The following is a 23,679-nucleotide window of genomic DNA, read 5'->3' on the forward strand; positions in this document are numbered from 1 at the left end:
ATTCAATGAACCTGCCGCTTAAATATTATGTTATATATTTCTGATATATCAGTTTATTATGACTTATTGTCTATGATAATGATATTTAAATTTAAAATAATGCTAACAGTCACTATGTCCGTGTACGCCCAATTTTTACCATTCCCAACGGGCTTGTATTTAGTTTCAAGAAGTCTGCAACTTTTAATGGCATTGGACCAGTCACGATAAGCTTAAAATTTGAGTTTTAAAGACAACGCACGGGAAATGCCAACTGGGGCCTTTCAGTGTTTAAAAGTTTGAAGTAAATATAAAGCAAGGAGCCAAAATTAAAGACGCAAGTGAAGATGCCAAGTGCGTAATGGGTGAGAAGGCTCGTCAAGTACACAAGGACGGAAAATAAATTAGTGCTTAAACTGTGGCATATGCCCAGGATATCATGAAGCCAACAAACACGGAACTCTTCTCGATTTCAAGGGACCGAATCTTAGAATCTTCCTCTCACGTTCATCATCAGGGTATAAGCCATGACAATTTACCATAATTTCCTAATTATTTTAATTCCTCTTCAGCCCTTCAAAACTTTAACCTTTTTCTCCCTCTTCACTGCAACAAAAACAGAGCTTCTCTTGTTTTAAAATTACACCTTTCTCTCTTGTTCGTAACCGGGTTCCTGTTCTTTGTTTCTATCTCTTCAGGTACAATCTTTCTTATCCAAGAACGTTTTATTTTATTTATTGGATATTTGAATTGCTTGCTTGCTTAATATACATAATACATTTAACAACCGACTCCCATCTTGTTTATTTCTGGATTTTGATGCGCTTGTGAGAGAATCATAAAAGTAAAGGTTCTTGGGCCAGATTTTGAAGTGTTGGTTGTTATATTTGCATTGATCTGAGTTCCGTGGCTTAGATGGGATCTAGTTCTTCATACGCTTGATGCTATTACTTATTTATGTTAGTTTGTAATCTTGAATTTCAATTCATTCGAGTGCAGACGATATGGATCCCGCCACGGCACGAGTTTGTACCCATCTCACCGATGCAAAACTATTCACTGGTTCGTGCCAAGATTTTTTTTTTTTCTTTAAGTATTGTAGAAATTTTCAATTTGAGAAGACTTGTGGTATGTAAATTTTTGTGTAGGTGAGGCATGCTCAGGGTATCACAATGTAGCCGGGGAAAAGAGCCATGATGCTTACATGTCTTATGATTATTTTGATGATACCTTACCCCACTCGGCTGGCAGCAGGTATCACCACTTAATTTTGTTTCATTATCAATTTAGCTATTCTGATCTTGTCAAATGTTTTTCATCTAATAAAAACTAAAAGGGTTCAAGATGATGTTCTGTTAGGACCTTGAAAATTCTGCGTTTGTTTTGTTTCAGCAAGAAGAGAATCTTTAGCATGAAATGTTTCTTAATTTTAGCGTTATTAAAGATCTCTAGCTTATGCCATGAGATTTTTTTGTTATTGCGCCTTTGTGTAGAGTATCCATCAGAAAGTTGCCTTTAGAATTTATTAGTGTGTGTATATTGTAAAATGCTTTCGTGAAGAACAATAATGGAATGATTCTGTGTATAATAACCAGGTGGAAAATTTGCACAAGCATGTTATGAAGTGGACTTTCTAAGAAAATTGAGTTGGTCATCACCTCCCCTTTATTAAGGTGAACTAGATTCCTCATACTGTTCATCATTGTTTATGCATTCTTTTTAGGTTATGACTTCATATTTGAATCGCAGGACTATGCAAACAGCAGTAGGAGTCTGGTGGTGGAAGGGTATGTAGATGGGATGATGCACTCCATTGATGGTGGAAAAAGCAGGGAGCAGTGATCGTTCTGCAATCTCAAGTCTAAATTGCCCACCATTTATGGCAGTTGAGGTTTGCCGAGAACATTTGGTATGTAATGTACATAACGAAGGTAGTCAGACGAATTAACTTCCCTCTCAAACATGTTCGTATTCTGTTCACTGAAAAAAAAAGAAGAAAGAAAAAGGAACGCTAGAGACTATTAAACAACTTTTTATAGAGGAAAATGGCTCTTTTGGTAATAGTTACGCATGTAAAAGATTAAAGGGAAACATGCGAAGGAGTCCAGGGGAAAAAGGAAAGACATAGAGAAAAGGGGAGAACGAGAAAGGAAATTAAAGAAGTGAAAGGGACTAAAAAAATGCCGGAAGCAACGAGACATGCTAGAGAGGATGAAAAACCAACTTTTTATTTGGTGAAGTTCTTGTTAGGTAAAGTAATCAATACAAGAGAATGTTCATGAATGTGCCATTATGCATTTGGAAAATAAAACCTAGCGGATGAGACGGCCCTTTCTTATCAACCTCATATTTTTCATTATTCTTTTATTCTAACTAGTTTAGTTTTATAGTATATAATTATGAAACAATAAAACTACAAATCAGCCGAGAATAACTGAGTAAGTTAACACGGAAGGTTTTGTTTGGGAACAATCTGTGTTGACTACAGATTTACAATCTGTTTAAGCACAACAATGTTTTACCTAACTTTACATGTGTCTCGCGTGATAATCAACAGCCATAATCTGGCCATAATGCTATCAATAATAATATTACACCGTAGATGTTTTTGTTTGCTCAACTGGGAATATAAAGCACTAACTTTATATTAATTTATGGAACACGTATCTTGGGTCGAACAATGTATTATTATTTCATCAGCTTCTAAATCACAAAGAATGCTTCATGTTAATTCATGCCAAAACAAACCAAATCATTTTCCAATACCAAAGGCACTAGTGGTCCTTAAAGTACTTTATTAGAAACTTAGTTGGTATGTACTATTTAGATAATTATAAGTTTCCAGAACCTAAGATTCTGAGAAGACCAGTCATAAATATAAATGACGACGACGACCTACAACAACCATAGTTGTAAATTCAGATTATAATATAAACTAGGGATCTTTCACTAAAATTTGTACAAAATTGAGCACCTTCGTGTTTGGTAGTCACACTACAATCAAATCCAACGTTTGTCCTTTGGAAGATTGAGAATGCTAATGAAGCTTTAAAAATCAGGAAATGTAATCTTTATACCACCATTATATAATGGTCTTAAAGATATGTTGTTTCTTGATTCTTCTACAATTATACAACAAGAGAATTATTTTGTTTCATAATAAAAAATAGTTCGTCAAGATTACCCACTAATATCGGTGCAAATCGAAAGCGATCAACCATATAAAATATATATAACTAGTTGCAATACCAGTCAATTTTTAAATTCAAGTTCTAAATAGAAATAAGAGCGCCAAGATCCAAATTCTTGCTAGTCGCCACAAAAAATGATTGAACAACTGGCTGCTACGAGTTTGAAAAAGCTATCTAACCTATTTATTTAATAGAAGGTTGGAAAAATCAATACTAGTATTTGGTTTCTAGTTATATATATTTATTCAGATTTAACTTTTTTAATTTGTACGTTGGTATCACTGAATTCCGGTCAAACAAGGGTAGGACCTTTTACATTTAAAAGATAAACCTAGAAAATCATTTAAGATTATAAGTTGAATCGTTGATTATATGATTCATATTTTTAGAATTTGGAGGCATACAATTATATGCATGGTTTATCTTAATTGTTTATTCTGCTGACCCAAATTTTAAGTTGTGGACAGAAACTTGATCGTCAATCAATAATGGCGTGTTCAACTTGTTTTGCCCAATGATTCTTGTGTTTGAGATTGTGTTATTAGCTGTTTCTTTGAGTGTCTGGAAAGCATTCTCGATTCTCCTAATTAGTAGGAAAGTATCAAGTTGCAGTTTGACAAGAAAATATAGGCTGGAGGATTTTGTGTACCAGTAGAGGACAATAAAGATTTATAGAATCTTTCTACTATTACATACTTAATATTTCAAACAACTTAACCAATCTTGATTATGGCAAATTGGCGAATCAAATCTTTGAACTTGCGTTGTATCTTGTAATTAATAAGCTGACTTCTTCTCCTGTTTTATTTGTGGCTCTCGTTTCTTTAACTTTTTTCTTAAAGGTTAGTTAATAGTTACTTTTCAGCTGTCTTACTATTCAGGTTTCACAACTTACCTGGACAAGATAACATTCCTTGTAATCTATTGTCCATCCCTTCAACTTCAAGTAATATGGATCATAAATGAGAACGGCTAATTTACACTTGGAATAATATTTATCTGAGTTTTCAATGGAACGATTCAGTCCATTAATTAATTAGCATGAACTACACACCATCTTGAACTTAAAAACATAAATATTTTTTCAGGAAAAGGTAGCTGTAGCTGTGGGAATTTTGCATGGTGTTAGAAGTAGTAAAATAATGTTAAAAAACAAAGTTGATTTTCAGCAGCAGGATTGAAGAAGTTGCAAAAGCTATAAATACGGTAGTTGTTGAAAACTGAAAGAAAGCTCCATTAACCGTGTTGGATAAATATCTGGTTTTGGATTAATAGTCAAGTAAAATAGATTCAACTTTAATTTGTAGTGACCTTTGCTTAAAGATTCTGTCCTCATTAACTAACCCTCAATTATGACTTGTTGTTTCATTTAATTTCGCTTTCATGGAGAGTGAAAGGTGGAAACTGGGAAGAAAGGAAGGACGTTGATAAATAATTTGATATGGTTGTTGCGTCCATTTTATATGATTGGTGGTAATTGATTCAAATATATGGAAAATTAAGCTTTTGACTTCAAGCTATTACATTCTCATATACAATGTATCGCTGTTCATCTCCTGAGTTACAAGGAAGTTCCAGGAAGATTGATCATTTATTAATTAATAACAATAACAATGCTATCGTGACTTCATCATTGAATATCCCTGTATAAACCCGCTCCTGACAATCATCAAACAACAGGCGCTCACACAGATATATATATGCAGATACAACCTTTACAGCTACTTCCTGGTTATGTATTTGATGATCTTATACATCATATGCTCCACTAAAATTTAGATACTGGTACAGTATCAAAGAAGACAAATCAATTGAATTATTATTTTTTTCAACAATTTAAAAAAGATCCAAAATCACGATGCTCAAGTGCTCATCGCATGACAAAAACACAGCCACCAACAAGGCAACAATGGCTGAGGGCACATCAACGCTCTTTTGTACTTTTATATCTTTTACGATATTGGGCTAGGTTTGCCCATGGTCTAGAGTTGGGTTTGTTTTATAGTTTGATACTCTTTTATTGAGGGGGTGTTTATGGTAGTTAGTAAACACCAGTACGGCCAAAAAAAAAAAAAAAGATATGAGAATTTTATAGGTATAATACAATAAATTGTGAAAAACGTTTGTAAAAATTTGGTATAAATTTGGATACAAGAAAAATATAAAAGGGTATATGAATTTAATACGGTACATTGTCAATAATACGTTTTGAAAAATGACAATATTAATCTTGATTTTAGCATTTTTATGATCGTTGAATTAATCCTCTTTTGTTTTTCTTATAGATGTATAGTTATACTTTTTTTTTATTATAATATTTCAGTTATGAAAAATTGTATTATTTGATTCCTAATTAATTACTACAATATTGAAAAAGTTGACTAATTACTACAAAAACAAACAATTTTATTTGTCATTAAGTTGAAGTAGAAGAGACAACAAAGAGTGGACTTGTTGATGAATAGTTGAAGAAGAAGAGAGGAAGAGGGGCCAAAAAAGAGAAGGGGGTGCCAAAAAAGAGAAGGAGAGAGGAAGGGGCACCAAAAAGAGACCAAGCCTAAAATAACATCGTTTTGATCAAACTTCACCTAAAACGACATCATTTTGGCTCATTAAATAACAAAATTTTATTTTTAAAAATACGACAAAATATATGAGAATATATGCAAATTATACGATTAGAACATATAATTACGTATAATTTGGCTGTGCTATAAAATACGAGAATTCATGTTTATATGCGAATATACGCATAAAATGCGAATTACTAACTAAGGTTAAGCACACACTTTTTATATGGGCTTGGCTACTTGGTGATAAATATTGGCTTATTTAGCAATACTTCTCTCTATGGCCCAGCCTAACGCATTCCAGCTGAGGAAGTGGCATCCTTCATCCTACTAAAGCTGGGCCTTGAATGACAGTCTGAATGTTTGTTGATGTAAACTTGTTAACTTCAAGAAAATTTTAAAGGAAAGTTTTAGCTAAATTTTAATTCAAGTATAAACCATTTATTTTTAATTTAGATGATTTACAATAATAATAATTGTTGATGTATGTTGGATTCAAACATATGGTAGATGGGTTTTAGAGATATTGTTCATGCTTTGGACTAAATGTCAATTGTTGATGTATGTGAATCTAGAACACTGATAACTTTGAGCCTTAAATCCGCACGATTTTGTCTTAAAATACGACTCTAAGAAATGAGGGTGTCTTTAGCATATGCGACTAAAGCCTTTGTCAATTGATGTATGACTTTGACATTATAAAATAATAATAATAATATAATAATAATAATTTGACCCTTCCAATATGATTCAACGATAAATCATGAACATAAAATTTTTTCAAAATAAACCTAACCATGAGTTGCTTTAAAATTCAATGAACCTGTCAGCTTAATATTATGTTATAATATCTGTAATATCAGTTTATATGACTTATTGATAATGATATTTAAATTTAAAATAATGCTAACAGTCACTATGTCCGTGTACGCCCAATTTTGACCATTCTCCAACGGGCTTGTATTCTAAGTTTCAAGAAGTCTGCAACTTAATGGCATGGACCCAGTCAGCGATAAGCATTAAAATATTTGAGTTTTAAAAGACAACGCACGGGAACTGCCAACTGGGCCTTTCAGTGTTTAAAAGTTGGAAGTTAAATATAAGCAAGGAGCCAAAATTAAAGACGCAAGTGAAGATGCCAAGTTTGCGTAAATGGGTGAGAAGGTCGTGCAAGTACACAAGGACGGAAAATAAATTAGTAGCTTAAACTGTGGCATATGCCCAGGATATCATGAAGCCAACAAACACGGAACTTTCTCGATTTCAAGGGACCGAATTAAGAATCTCCACTCTCACGTACATCATCAGGTATAAGCCATGACCATCTTACCATATAATTTTCCTAATTATTTAATTCCTCTTCAGCCCTTCAAAACTTCAACCTTTCTTCTCCTCTTCACTGCAACAAAAACAGAGCTTCTCTTGTTTTAAAATTACACCTTCTCTCTTGTTCGTAACGGGTTCCTTTTCTTTGTTTCTCATCTCTTCAAGGTCAATCTTTCTTATCCAAGAACGTTTTGTTTTATTTATTTTATTGGATATTTGAATTGCTTGCTTGCTTAATATACATAAATACATTTAACAACCGAATCCCATCTTGTATTTCTGGTATTTTGATGCGCTTTGAGAGAATCATAAAATGTAATGGTTTTTCTTGGGCCAGATTTTGAAGTGTTGGTTGTATATTGCATGATCTGAGTTCCTGGCTTAGATGGGATCTAGTTCTTCATACGCTTGATGCTATTACTTTATTTATGTTAGTTTGTAATCTTGAATTTCAATTGCATGAGTGCAGACGATATGGATCCGCCACCGGCACGAGTTTGTACCCATCTCACCGATGCAAAACTATTCACCTGGTTCGTGCCAAGATTTTTTTTTTTTTTTTCTTTAAGTATTGTAGAAATTTTCAATTTGAGAAGACTGTGTTATTGTAAATTTTGTTTGTAGGTGAGGCATGCTCAGGGTATCACAATGTAGCCGGGGAAAAGAGCCATGATGCTTACATGTCTTATGATTATTTTGATGCATAACTACCCCACTCGGCTGGCAGCAGGTCACCACTTAATTTTTGTTTCATTATCAATTTAGCTATTCTGATCTTGTCAAATGTTTTCATCTAATAAAAACTAGAAAGGTTTTCAAGATGATGTTCTGTTAGGACCTTGAAAATTCTGCGTTTGTTTTGTTTCAGCAAGAAGAGAATCTTTAGCATGAAATGTTTCTTAATTTAGCGTTATTAAAGACATCCTCTAGTAGCCGGATGAGATTTTTTTGTTATTGCGCCTTTTGTGTAGAGTATCCATCAGAAAGTTCCCTTTAGAATTTATTAGTGTGTATCTTGTAAATGCTTTCAGTGAAGAACAATATTGGAAGATTCTGTGGTATAATACCAGGTGGAAAATTTGCACAAGCATGTTCATGAAGTTGGACTTTCTAAGAAAATTGAGTTGGTCATCACCTCCCCTTTATTAAGGTGAACTAGATTCCTTCATACTGTTCATCTTGTTTATGCATTCTTCCCTTTTAGGTTATGACTTCCATAATTTGAATCGCAGGACTATGCAAACAGCCGTAGGAGTCTTTGGGGTGAAGGGTATGTAGATGGGATAGATGCACTCCATTGATGGTGGAAAAGCAGGGAGCAGTGATCGTTCTGCAATCTCAAGTCTAAATTGCCCACCATTTATGGCAGTTGAGCTTTGCCGAGAACATTGGTATGTAATGTACATAACGAAGGCTAGTCAGACAGAATTTAACTTCCCTTCAAACATGTTCGTATTCTGTTCACCTGAAAAAAAGAAAAGAAAGAAAAAGGGAAACAGATAGAGAGATGAAAAAACCAACTTTTTATTTGGTTGAAGTCTTTTAGTGTAAAGTAATTTACCATTAAAAGACGAATTTCATGAATATGTGCCATTATGCATTTGACAATAAATTAGGTTTTGGGCTAGCAGTTATATATTAATGTACAATGACTTGGCGCTCTGTCAATCTAAGTTGTTGTTTGCTTTTTTACTATATTCTGAATTCGTGAACGCTCCCAAATCTATATTGGTATGCCTAATAACATATTGTGTACAAGGAAGCTAGACTAGATTTCTAATCATTCTAAATTTTTGTCAAGGTTTCAGTAAACATAGAATGGATAAATGTTCAGGGCATGGATTAGGTCCTGTGGTTTAGAAATCAAACAGGACACCAGATCCACTTTCCACTTGATGTGATCATTGTGTGGTTTTTAAGATATTGCAAAACACTTCAGCTGCAGAGTGAAATGTGGAGCACCGTTGGTTTCCAGTGCTTGGTGATTCAAATCTAAATTACCAGGGTCTGTTTTTAAAACCTTAGGAATGAGAAATATTTTAAGAACGAATTGTGATATTAGGGTTCCAATTTTTGTTGACTGAAAAGGGTTCTTTTTTTTTTTTTAAAATTGTTTCTAAATTTGTGTGTTCACTTTTCATGTTTATTTCTTCACTTCAGGGAGTTCATCCATGTGATAAGAGAAGAAGCATCAGCGAGTATCAAATACTTTTTCCTGCTATTGATTTTTCACTGGCAAGTAATTTATTGTGATTGGTTTTTGTTTTGTGGTAGTTGTTTTAATGCGATACTTTGAACTGTTGATCATGGGTTTGGAAACCAATTTCACTTATTATAGTTCTTACCTTTTTTTTTTTTTTTTCTATTTTTATTAGATAGAAAACGATGATGACATTTTGTGGACGGTGACACTAGAGAGACGAACGAACATGTTGCAAAGAGGGGAATGGAGTTTATAAACTGGTGACTTCCCATATACCTCTATTCAAAAGTTTTTTTTTTTCATCTACATAAGTACATGATAAAGATAAAAGTTATATAATGACTATGGAATAGTGTGATTGCTCGCTAGGATGCCATCTATTAGCGAGGTCTATCATAGGGTTTACACTTTTCATGCTATTGTCATGGTTTTACAGAGACGGAAGGCTTTGAGATGTTTTCGCAGTAGTGGTTATGTTGTTGTCCCAGTAAATGATGATTTCCATTGAGTTTTAAATTCCATACATGGCACTTTGATGTGTGCACTTATCTTCATATTGATTCGAACTGTGACAATTGATCATGTAATAATCACTTGTGCTATAATTCATTAGAAAAAAGGAATTTTGATGACTTCATTTCTATATGGAACAGTAAATGATCCCTTTAAATTGATCCAGAATTGAAATGTTTCTATGATTTTCCCCTAGTGTGTGTTCACCTTTGAATAAGATGCACATGGACATGTAATTCTATGGCAGAAGAAGCGTCAATTTAATCCTGACTATTTCTTTTGTTTCCCGTTAATCAATTGATCCAGGCTGTGGACTCGAAAAGAGAAGGAGATCGCAGTTGTTACTCACAGTGGATTCTTATATCATACCCTAAGTGCATTGGAAATGATTGTCATCCATCTATAAAGGATGGAATACGTAAACAGAGTGTTGCCTTGTATTTTTCAATGTCAATATTGGTGTATAGCTTTAAGGTGTTTACCAGCTCTCGTTAGAAATAAAAAGATATTTAGAGATGGTAGAGATTTGTGTTCACTGTTCAATTTTAGCTACTTTTGCTTTCGACATCCTTCTCTGCTTCAAATTCTACTCTTTATGCCATGGTGCATATTCTTTCAAGTGTTGACATTCTTAAGACTAGAAGCTGAAAATAGTTTTCTTGTTTTATTATCTTTACCTGTTCTGGATTCAATTCTGTCTAGTTCCTATTTATAGTTATTTAATTCTGTGTAAACCTTCAGTCCTGGATACAAAAATTTGGTAATTTTGAATTACCCAAAGTTCCAATTTCTATCAATCTATATGTACTCATCTGAGATACAGTTTTTCCTTAAATTGTAACAGTGGGCAGTAAATAACTATACGTTGGATCATGGATAACTGCTAATATGCTTTCAATTTGTTGCTGCAGCTTTGCTAATTGTGAGCTTCGCTCAATGGTTATTGTTGACAGAAGGTGAGCATTATTAGATTGAATAGAACTCAGAGAGAACTCTGTTCCTAGCGTAGCCATAACTAGTGACTTTTTCAATCGATCATTCTTTTTTGTACTGGCAGTAGTTGGGTTCAGATCTGCGGAAGCGACAACAAACTTCCCTGGAAAGATTCCCAGTGGTCTCGATCTACCTAGTGATGTTGCTGCTGAGAAGCATCCGGATAAATTAACGCCCAACTAATTATAGCATGGGTTCCATGATCGAACAGTAACCCTTATATGATATAAAATAATTGCAGAGGTGGTTCACTGAGAAAGTTGTACCTTACTGCAAAAAATTTGTACCAAAATATTCATGTGCTCGCTGTTATTGTAGACAATGTGAAGATTCTTTATTGGTGTAGGCAAAGATTTGGAAGCCGTAGGAGACTTGTAGGCGCCAGTTCATTTTAAGATGAAGTGATGAACGAAATTGATTCATACGTTAGAACTCAAGAATGTTTTAACTTTCAATGATTGTTGGCTTTTGCAAAAATATAATTTACATGAAACTTGGAGTGACGCTGGGACGTCGCAAGAAACTCCAATCTTGGTGAGGTTGAAAACCCTACTATAGATGCCAATTATGGTGAAGTTAGAATAAACTTCACTATGGTAAGAATAGTCAGAAATGTCACTTTGCTTGGCTAAGTCAATGATAACTAAAAAAAAAATCTAAGAGGAAGAGAAAGCAAATGCTTTAACTCAAATATATTGGATAAGATAAGGGACGAGTACAAGAGATAAAGTAAGATTTTATTTATAGCATTCCAAGTGAAAAAATAAAATATATCTCTTCATGTGGGACAAACAAAAAGTCAATATAATTAAAAATTTCTTATTCTCTCTCTCTCTCTCTCTCTCTCTCTCTCTCTCTTTTTGGTTTATGCTCCCGCATCATTCTTCTGGGGTTGGAAGAGACTCGCCATCGAGTTCCATGTCTTCATCTTGTTCTCTGTAGTAAGGAGATAGATTAGCAACATTGAAAGTAGCAGAAACTCCATAATCTTCAAGGAGCTCAATCTTATAAGCATTATCATTGACACATTACAAAATTCGGAATGGTCCATCAGCTCAAGGAGACAACTTCGTATGTGACTTAGGGAAACACTCATTCCTTAGATGAATCCACACTAAGTCTCCTTTCTTGAATTTAGCCAACCTTTTGTGCTTGTTGGCTTGTTGTTGATACTTAGCATTATGACGAAGAATCTTCTCTCGAACCTCTTCATGAAGCTTCTTGATCTGTTTGGCACGCCTATCAACATCAACACTGAATTCACGAGTAGTGGGTAATGGCGGAAGATCTAAAGAGCTAAGAGGACGTTTGCCATATACGACTTCAAAGGGACACTTTCCTGTGGTTTGGCTTATAGAACTATTGAAAGAGAATTCTGATTATGCTAATACAAGATCCCTTTGGCGAATATGTTTCCCCACAAAGCTTTGCAATAGATTTCCCAAACTTCTGTTGACTACTTCAGTTTGACCATCGGTCTGAGGGTGGCTGGCTAAGCTGAACTGTAAGTGCGTTCCCATTTTTCTCCATAAAGTCCTCTAGAAATGACTCATGAACTTGACATCTTGATCTGAGGTGACGGTCTTTGGAATTCCATGAAGACGCACAATCTCTATGAAGTATAAATCAGCAATGTGAGAAGCATCATCAGTTTTGTGACATGACACAAAATGGGCCATTTTAGAAACCCTCTTGACGACTACCATCATAACGTCTTTTTGCCTTTGTGTCCTTGGCAAACCCACAACAAAATCCATGCTCACATCTTCCCATGGAGCTTTAGGAATGGGTAAGGGTTTATATGCACCAGTATTTTGATTTCCAAGCTTGGAAATGTGGCAAATGTGACACTTTCGGATGTGGCGGATAGCATCTCGTTCCATTTTGGGCCAATAAAAATTTTCCTTCACAAGAGCTAAGGTTTTCTCTCTACCAAAGTGTCCAGCTCATCTGCCATTATGAGCTTCCCAAAGGATAGACTGACGTAGAGAACACTGGGGAATGCATAATTGGTTGCCCTTGAAAAGATACTAGTCTTGGTGATGAAATTGCTTGTAAGGCTGCAAAGAACTAGACTTCCAGATGTTACCAAAGTCAAGATCTTCTTCATATAATTCTTTCACAACTTCAAAACCAACAACCTTCAACTGTAGGGTGGAAAGTTAAACATGACGATGACTTAAGGCATCGGGTACCTTATTTTACACACCTGATTTGTGTTTGAGAAGAAATGGAAATGCTTGAAGAAACTCACTCCAATTTGCATGACGACGGTTGAGTTTCTGTTGGGAGTTGAGATGCTTGAGGGCTTCATGATTGGAATATAAGATGAATTCTTTTGACAAGAAGTAGTGGCTCCATGGTTCAAGGCCTAAACAATGGCGTAAAACTCTTTATCATAGGTAGAGTACTTCAACTTTGCATCATTAAGTTTCTCACTGAAGAACACACTTTGCATCATTAAGTTTCTCACTGAAGAATACAATTGGTCGTCCTTCTTAAGAAAGTACAGCACCAATACCAACATTAGAGGCATCACAATCAGCTTCAAACACTAGGTCGAAGTTAGGTAGGGAAAGCATAAGAGCCTTAATGAGCCTTTCTTTCAATTCCTCAAAGCTGTTGTGCCTTGGCATTCCATGTAAAACTATCTCCCTTGAGGCATTCAATGAGTGGGGCAGCAATAGAGCTAAAATTTCTAATAAAACGCCGATAAAAAGAGGCCAACCCATGAAAGCTTTGCACATCATGAAGGGTTTTCGAAGTGGGCCAATTGATAGTAGCTTCAACTTTGCTCTGGTTCACTTCAATTCCTTGGATGGAAACAACATACCCCAAAAAGACAACTTTGTTTGTTAAAAACTCACATTTCTTCAAGTTGACAAAGAGTTTTTGCTCCCTAAGCGCTTCAAGGATTTGTCGTAAATGCTCTAGATGATTTTCAAGGTTTTGGCTATATACCAAAATATCATCAAAATATACCACAATAAACTGTCCAATGAAGGGGCGAAAAACCTGATTCATGAGGAGCATAAAGGTGCTGGGTGCATTGGAGAGGCCAAAAGGCATGACTGTCCATTCGTATAGCCCATTGTGAGTTTTGAATGCAGTCTTCCATTCATCCCGAACCCGCATTCGAATTTGATGATAGCCACTTCGTATGTCTATTTTGGAAAAAACAGTGGCTCCATGCAACTGATCTAGCAAGTCATCAAGCCGAGGAATGGGGAAACGATACTTGATAGTAGTTTTGTTTAGAACACGACTATTGATGCACATACGCCAAGTCTCATCTTTCTTTGGAACTAGTAAAGCAGGAACTGCACATGGACGGACACTTTCTCTTACTAGGCCTTTCTCTAAAACTGCTTAACTTAGTGTTGTAGCTCTTCATGTTCTTTAGGATTCATGTGGTATGCTAGTTTATTTGGGATGACAGAGCCAGGAGTGAAATCAATAGCATGTTGAATATCTCGTGTTGGTGGCAACCCAGGAGGTATCTCATCTGACACAACATCAGAAAATTCTTAAAGTAAGTGCTTGACTTTCTCAGACAAGGCAAGAGACAATTCATTTTCTTCGCACAATAGTAACAAACACACCTGGTTTATTTCCCGACAAGCTTTCTTAAGACCAGATCTCGTGATAAATGCTATAGGCTCATCTGGTTTCTTCAAATGATTTTCTTGTCTCATAGGGGTCAATATTACCCTTACCCCATCATTTTTTAAAGAATACGTGTTCTTGTATCCATCATGAAGAGCTTGATGATCATACTGCCATGGGCGTCCCAATAATAAGTGGCAAGCATCCATTGGAACAACATCACACCAAGCTTCATCTTGATACTTATCTCCGACAAAAAATTGAACACAACAATGCTTGGACACCTTGACTTCGTTTCCTTTCCTGAACCATTGCAGTTTATAAGGATGAGGATGTGCTACGGTTGGGAGCTTTAATTTCTCTACCATATAATTGGCAACAACATTTTCATAGCTACCTCCATCAATAATGACGTTACAAACTGTAAGAATTCATGCTTAGAAAGGGTAAAATCAGTGTAAAACATGGTATAACGTCATATGACATGTTATTGAAACTAGAAGGGTAAAATTATTACCTTTTATGCTTTACAACTCTTGTAACTTGAAAAGGAGTTCAAGATCTTCAACATTTTGATGAAAATCCTCAAAGTAAAGTCCACCCCAAGATGAAGAAAAGAGAGCCCGCCATGAGAGCTCAAGAGAGAGATTTTCAATCAAATGAAAAATTATATTAAATTTGGGAATATCACTTATTTGTATATAAGGACCATTTTGCTATAATTTGAAATTGTTCTCAAGTCCTTGAATTAATATGAATCCTATATTAACATTTAATACAAATTCAATATTATTTTCAAGTCCTTGAAATAATTTCAATTTAATATTAACTCTTAATATTAAATCATTATAAATCCTAAGACCTTGAAACAATTTCAATTTAATATTAACTCTTTAATATTAAATCCTTGATTTAAACAAATTTATAATCAAGGCATATAAAATAATCCCGTTTAATATTTAATACATTATTAAATCCAATTCAATAATATATTTTAGTCCATCATTGAATCTAATATAATAATGACCAAATTACCTTATTACCGTTGGTAAGTGCTAGCTTCCATGAGTAATCATTTCTTACCAATACATAATTTGGATGCACACGTTTACATCTGAACATCATTAACCTTTAACGATACTTATTACTCACTCTTCTCATACTTGGTTTTTTAGGTGTGACTACTTAGGTTCACTGTAACCTAGCCGTGGGCTCGATATCACAATTGATATGTTTCGTCATAACTCTTTATGATCGAAACTCCCACCAATCATGGTAAACATCTAACAATGCTCCATAACCCCTAAGCTACAATGAAGTTAAACTCCAATGAACCTCTTTTTTTCTCGATCGTATGTTTTATGTAGTAAAATCCCTTCGTTGTCTAATCCCGATTAAGTATAGGTTCATGGTATGTCAAAACCCTTAATTTAATCTTTCTCCGAATTGTCAATCAATACAATGGAACGTGTCATCATGAAACTCCTTTTGATATGACTATTTTGTACTTTGGCCAGATATTTCATTGTTCCAATGTTTATTGACATTTGTCTGGGAACTTGAGACGAAGCCATTTCGAGTCAACGGATCCCATCTTGACCATCACTTGTCCTCGCACATGAATAACATATGACCAAACCGGCTTCTTACACAAAACATGACTAGTCTCGTGTATATATAACATATGAATCATACGCATCCTATGTCGAGTCCAACCATGATGTCTCAAGTTTAAAGATTAGTAGTACACTAGTACGATCCTACGATGTATCATTGACCACATTCTAAATATCCATGTGATTCATCGTAATCGGTCATATTCGATAAACAGTTCACTGACTGTTTGTCCATGCTAATGCCCTAGTGATATACCTCTTATAATCACCCACACTAATACCATCACATGATATTCAATGGAGGCATTCAACATGCCTACTATGCAATGTTATTACCCAATTAACATTACTTACGTAGGGAATGCTTCGATGATTTGATCTTCTAAAGATTCGTATCATCCAAACATTTCACATACATTATAAATAGTATAAATGAAGCAGTAAACAACATGTGAATTTAGAACTCTTACTTCCATTCTCAAAAGAGTATTTACAAGATATAATGCCTTGAAATCGACAACATGATTGGTTCCTCTAGGGTATACATTAGCACAAACCTTCCCTTTGGATGTGCACCTTGTATGGAAAATATTGTGATGAAGCCAACTTTCATCTTCGGTTATCATAACGGTGCTAAGATTGTGATGTACCACAAGAGATTCTCCATTATCAGCAGGTATTTCTTCTATTCTATCCTCATCAAGCATTTCTTCTTCATCTATTGTATCATTCTCAGCATGATCTTCAATAACTTCTTCCTCCACAGGTGAAACAATTCTTCGAATTGGACAATCAGAAGCGATATGCCTAAAGCTTTGGCACTTGAAACATTTTCTTGAAGCGGCATTAGGAGTGCGACTAGAACTACCCTCTTTATCATTTCTATAAGGAGGCTTGAAGGAGTTTACTTTAGGATTTGGAATGGGTGCTAAGCTTTGTTTCCCACGGCTTGCTGTATTCTCTCTCTGTCTTGTGGAATTTATAGTGTTCTTCCGTTCCCGCTGCTCCTCAACCTTAATCGTCAACTGGATAACATCAATCAAACTCCAGTATGGTTGTAATTGTACGACATCTGCAATCTCTACATTAAGACCTCCCAGATAACGAGTGACAATTTGCTCTTTCAGTTCATGGATATCACACTTTAGAAGAAGTTGCTCAAACTCAATTACCGACATGGTTCTTTGTCTTAAATTATGAAATTGAAGAAAAGTGCCTTGCCGATAGTGTGCCGTAAGAAACTTATATTTGAGTTCTTGACGCATCTTCTCCCATGATCTGATCTTCTGACGACCTTCTCTTTTTCGTTGCCATTTCAGATTCTCCCACCATATAGATGCATATTTCTTCAATTTTATTACAACAGTTTCACACGCTTCTCATCAGCAACAATTTGAAGCTAAAAAATTCTTTATATTGTGTGTAACCAGTCAATAAAATCGTCTGGTTGAAGTCTTCCCTCAAACTCAACAATGTTTAATCTGAAGCTTGAAATCCCAAATTCACTATCGCGACCCCTCGGATGGAACCTAGGATATTCATCTCGAGATAAAGAGTCTTCCCCAAATGGATTGGTGCCCTCACCTTCACTGTTGGAGCTATTGCTGATTTTATCATCTTGATCTTGTGTGATTCCTCGTCTTGCAAGTTGTTCTTGTAATTCTCTAATTTAGTTTCGTAATTCCTCGATTTCAACATCTCGAACAGTTCTCTTACGATTTTTAGGTTTTGGTGACATTTTTGTGGTAGGGGTGATGAGGTATAAAAATCAAATAATTCACAGGAACTTGATATAGTAGTAATTGCTACCATGGTTCAATATGCACTAGGAAAATTCCTAGGAAAGTGGAGGGTTCACAAGCTGTCCCACTTAAAACCCAGTTTCCTTAGACTCTTATTGTCTTATTGACCGAATTTTCTTAGACATGTATATGAATTAAGTCTCAATTCAATGATGGGTCATCTCAATTGCTGGTATCATAGATTTTTTTTTTTTTTTTTTTTTGGTAATTGGGTTGTTCGGACAATTTATGTGTACTTTAACTAATCTTCGAAGTCTATTGAACACCTTACAAACATAAAAAATTAGGTAAGTTACAATGTAATTGTGGTAGGTGGTCCCAAGGTTTGAATGCACGAACTCGAGGAAGGAACAAACCTCTTTGACCGTCGGGTCAATCCCTTGGTTAAAAAAAAAAAAAAAAAAAAAACACTGATATATATACACACACATGACACACACCTTATGTGGGCGATGGTTAAAGAGGTTGGCAACATCCATAAAGGATCAACTATTTGTTTTTTAATTAATATTGAGTATAATATGTATGTCTGGTTTCTAACGAAAAGAATATAAATTTTAAAAAGAAAAACGTTTTATTATCTCTTTGCATGCTGGATCTATATACACACACCTTATTTTCCTTTCATTTACATGTAAATATCATTGTGAGAACAAAGCAAATTAAGGTTTGGTTGCTAACCATTGTTGGGTGGCCATGTAAAAGAGTAAAGAAAAATGTAATATAGTCTCTCAAATTCGAGTCATTTTGATGGTAAAAGAGCAAGAAGAGTTAATAGGGATAGTCATTGGAGCTCTTATTTGATCGATAGTTTTAGGGTCTAAAAAATTAGTTGAGATACGAGAAAACTGATCTAAACACCCTGGTCAATTAAAAAAAAAAAAAAAAGTTTGTGAAAGATGTACCCATTGAAAATTTCAGACATCTTGTTTCTAAATGCACACAAGTCAAAGGATGACTCACTTGACTTCATAATATTGAAATTACCGTCGAATTTTGCTTCTCAGTCGGCACCCCTACCATTGGGTGGCCATGTAAAACAGCAATAAATGATCTAACATGATTTTTCAAATTCGAATCCTCTTGATGGTAAAAGAGCAAGAGAAGTTAATAGGGGTAGCTATTGGAATTCTTATGTAGCCGATAGTTCTAGGATCCCAAGAGATTAATTGAGGTGAGAGCACTACAAGAAAACTGGCATTCTGCGTCTAGCAAAATTAGACGCAGAAAGTCACATTTAGACGCTAAGCCATTTTTAGCGTCTNCATCGGTCAAGAATCAGAGTGGGAAATGGAGAGTTCGTGGAAGCAAAAGGGAAAAGAGATGTTGTTGTCCAGACACCAACATGTATGAAGCTGATTACAAATGTACTTTATGCACCTGAAATTAATCAAAGTCTCCTTAGTATAGGATAGATGCTGGAAAAGGATTATGCATTGCATTTTCAAAATCAATCATGTATAATCTAGGACAGTGAGGGAAGTGAGATTATGAGAGTAAGAATGGTAGGAAAGAGTTTTCCAATCATGTGGAAGAATACTCTACACAAAGCATGTAATGCTAAAGAAGATTAAACTGAGATATGACATAAGAGATTGGGCCATGTACATTATAGAAGTTTAAGAGAAATTCGGTCCAAAAACTTAGTTTAGAATTTGCCTAATGTAGAAGAACCAAAAGGAGTTTGCCAAGCATGTCAGTTAGGCAAGTTGAGTATAAAGCCTTTTCTAGTGAATCAAGCCTGGAGAGCCTCTGAAAAACTTCAGCTTGTTCACTCGGATGTGTGTGGCCCTATGCAAACCTTATCCCTAAATGGAAGTAGATATTTTGTGTTGTTCATAGATGACTGGTCCCGGATGTGCTGGGTTTATTTTATAAGGCTGAAAAGTGAGGTGGTTGGAGTATTTAAGAAATTCAAGCAGCAGGTGGAAAACCAAACAAGAAAGACTATCAAAACCTTGAGAAGTGACAATGACACTTAATAAACTTCTAAAGAGTTTGAAATGATTTGCAAGGAGGTTGGAATCAGACATCAATTCAGCAGCCTTTATACTCCACAGCAGAATGGAGTTAGTGAGAGGAAGAATATGACTGTTATGGAGATGGCAAGATGTATGGTGGCTGAGAAAAAACTTCCAAAATCCTTCTAGGCAGAGGCTTTTAATACGGGGGTGTACTTGCTTAACAGACTTCCTACAAGAGCCTTGATCAACCAAACACCATTTGAAGCCCGGACTGGAGTCAAGCCAACAGTGGATAACCTTAAAGTTTTTGGAAGTATATGCTATGTTTTAGTACCAACTGCAAAGAGAACAAAGTTGGATGATAAAGCTTTGACAGGAATTTTTATTGGCTATAACAGCCAATCTAAAGCCTATAGAATATACATTCCTGAGTCAAAGAAAATCCTTATTTTCATAGATGTTAAAGTTGATGAGAATGGAGTCTAGAATTGGGAGGAAGGTAAGGTTGATGTAGAATCAAGACCTCGATTGATTGAAGCACCAGCTGATCAGTTTGAAAAAGATCAAGGGGATGAATTAGATGAAGAAGTTTATGTTAGAGGAACAAGATCTCTGGCTGATGTGTATGACAGATGCAATGTGGCACAAATGGAACCTTCAAGTTACTTAGAAGCAGTAAAGTCAAAAGGCTGGAGGATTGCCATGAAGGAGGAGTTAGCCATGATAGAAAAGAAAAAGAATCAAACCTAGAAGCTTATGGACAGACCAGAAAACAGGAAAGTGATCCAAGTCAAATGGATTTTCAAGAAAAAGCTAAATCCGGATGGTTCAGTTCATAAGCATAAGGCTAGGTTGGTTGTTAAAGGATTTGCTCAACAATATGGAGTACATTTCCTAGAGACATTTGCACTAGTTGCCTGGCATGATACCATCAAATTGCTGCTTGCTTTAACAGCTCAATTTTCTTGGAAAATTTATCAATTAGATGTTAAATCTGCCTTCTTGAATGGCTAGTTGAATGAGAAGATTTATGTTGAACAACCAGAAGGGTATCAGATTCAAAGAGGAGAGGGAAAAGTCTACCTGCTGAAGAAGGCCTTATATGGCCTAAAACATGTACCAAGGGCCTGGTATAGCAGGATTAATGACCACCTGATCAGTTTAGACTTTGTGAGGAGTCCAAATGAGCACACTTTATATGCTAGAGAAGCTGAAGATGATGTGATGATCATTTCTCTGTATGTGGATGATCTTCTAGTGACTGGAAGCAAACATGCTCAATTGGAGGAATTTAGAAAGTCCATGCACAGTGAGTTTGAAATCACAGACTTAGGGGAAATGTCATACTTCCTTGGGATGGAAATTGATCAGGATGCAGATGGTATTTTTGTGAACCAAAAGAGGTATGCAAGTGAAGTTTTTAAAAAGTTTAGCATGGAGAATTGTAAACCAGTGGATTTACCATTGGTTCCAAATGTGAAATTATCAAAGAATGATGAGGCTGAGAAGATTGATGAAGGGTTATGTAGGAGCTTGATTGGTTGCCTGCTGTACTTGATAGCAACCAGGCCAGACATAATGTATGCCACGAGTCTGTTGTCTAGATTTATGAGTCAACCAACAGAGACTCATTTCAAGGCTGCAAAAAGGCTGCTGAGATATGTGAAGGGCAGCACTGACTTTGGGGTGTGGTTCAGGAGATCAAAAGACTTCAAATTGGTTGGTTTTTCAGACAATGACCGGGTTGGTTCAACGGATGACATGAGGAGCACTTCAGGGTATGCATTTTTTCTGAATTGTGGTGCAATTTGTTGGCTTTCCAAAAAGCAAGAAATCGTGGCTCAATCAACAACAGAAGTAGAGTATATTTCAGTTGTTCCTGCTATGAATCAAGCCATTTGGCTGAGAAAAATTCTTGAAGATTTGAAGCTGAAACAAGTAAAGCCTACTGCAATCATGTGTGATAACCAATCAGCTGTAGCAATGGCTAAAAATCCAGTGCATCATGGACATACAAAGCACATAAAAATTAAGTTTCATGCAATGAGAGAAGCTGAGCAAAATGGTAAAGTGGAACTGATTCACTGCAGGGGTGAATTTCAAGTGGTTGACATTATGACTAAAGCTGTTTCCAAAGCCAAGTTTAAAGATTTCAGACTCGGACTTGGTGTTTCCAGTAAAAAAAATATCGAGGAGTGTTAAATTCTGATATTTTGCTAGAAATGTAGCAGTTTGTTAAGTTGTTTCGAATCTGTTCTGGCGCCAAAAGGGAATTGCAATTTGCTGTCTGTTTGTTTTGTTGGGCAGCTGTATTTGATTGATTTTGTGATGGTTTAGGTGTGTACAGCTAGGTTATATGGGATTTTTCCATAATGGTTGTTATAGTAGGTCTTAATGTGTGGTTTTGGATTAATGTTGTATAAAATGTCCCTGCAAAGTGGTTATTAACAGTGGATATTTTGCTTTACTTGTTTTGTTGTAAAACTTAGTTAAGTGTGTGAATGCAGTTACAACCTTCTCTCCATTCTTTTGACCATTTTCTTTTCTTAGTATTCTCTGGCATTAACAGCAACAAAGCCATTAAGTCCTCACTCTATCATTAAACTCTTTGACTATTTCGTAATTCCATAGATAAGTTGTGACTTCGCATAGTAATAAGTAAAATACCATGAAAAATTTAAAATTTCTTGAGACTTTAGCGCCAGAATTTTCAGCTAGTTTCATCTTCTATTACAAGGTTGTGCGTGTGGTACCTAGAGTTATGAAGCCGGCCGTGAGCAATTTGTTATTGTAAATTCTTTGTGAAAATGTTAGATTTCTGAATTGATTCAATCAGGTCTTTCAAGCTTCACCATAACTAAACAAGTACTCACCGGACTCCATTTCATGATAACTATAGGCTGAGAACCTGAGAAGATATTCTGAGTCCTAATTGGATTTCCAAACTTCAACCACATTTTAAGGTGCACTTTTTAAAAAAGTATTAGAACTGCATTGACCACATATATATAACTGACCAAAATTTGTGGTTTGTTCCATACACAGAAAGGATAGTTTCTTTCTTGATTCTAGGATTAATGAAGGATGGTTCGGTGGTTCCTTGCTTGAATTTGGATCATTCACTTTGTCTTATCCGAAGATTAGCTCGTCATATTCACATGCCACTTAAAATGTGGAATGCCTATAAATACCAGCATGGATATCCCTGAATCCACATTCAGAAAAAAAAAATGGCTCTAATCCTTTGCTTCAAAACTCTGGCCATGCTTAATTTGCATATTGGTTTCTGTCTTATCTTTGCCTTCTATGGTCATGTATGTCCCATCCTTCACTAGGATACCATGCCACTGTCAGTCGTGGGTGCAAAATCTTTTGCCTTCGAGTTGCGCGGTGGAGCATTCTATACAGGAGTTAAGGATGGTAGAATACTAAGATACGATCCTCCAACAGGTACTTTCACAGATTTTACCTTCACCTCACCAAGGAGGTATCATATCCAACTCATAGAGTTAAATAATATTATTATTATTATTTTCTTTTTACATTAGGAACTTCATGTTGGAGAAGTATTCACATTTGTAATTGATTCAGGTTCAAGTTTGTATGTGATGGTAACACTAATCTAGCATTGGGGTATAGATGTGGAAGGCCATTAGGCTTTCTTGAAGATGATGATATCTTGCTGGAAATGATGAAGTCAACACACGGTGGGAGTTGCAAGTTTTTGGCGCCACGGTTTGAAATGGTATTGTGCGTGAAGCTGCAGTTTTTTTGTCACTGTTTGAAAGACTTTTGTGATGTTCATTACTGATGTGTTTAGGTGAATTCAGCTTTGATTAAGGAATGTATTTGAAATGCTTGTACTTCTATTAGTTGTATGTGTTTAGTTTAAATTCAAACTTGTAAAATATCCACT

The 23,679-nt window shown here is 35.5% G+C and overlaps 1 pseudogene; it reads left to right on the forward strand.

Annotated features, from left to right (window-relative positions):
- The first annotated feature begins 983 nt into the window (after positions 1-983).
- Positions 984-11,313, forward strand: LOC116137662 (annotated as a pseudogene).
- The last annotated feature ends 12,366 nt before the right edge of the window (positions 11,314-23,679 follow it).

Source organism: Pistacia vera, unplaced genomic scaffold, assembly GCF_008641045.1.
Source record: "Pistacia vera cultivar Batoury unplaced genomic scaffold, PisVer_v2 Contig332, whole genome shotgun sequence".
Lineage (NCBI taxonomy): Eukaryota > Viridiplantae > Streptophyta > Magnoliopsida > Sapindales > Anacardiaceae > Pistacia > Pistacia vera.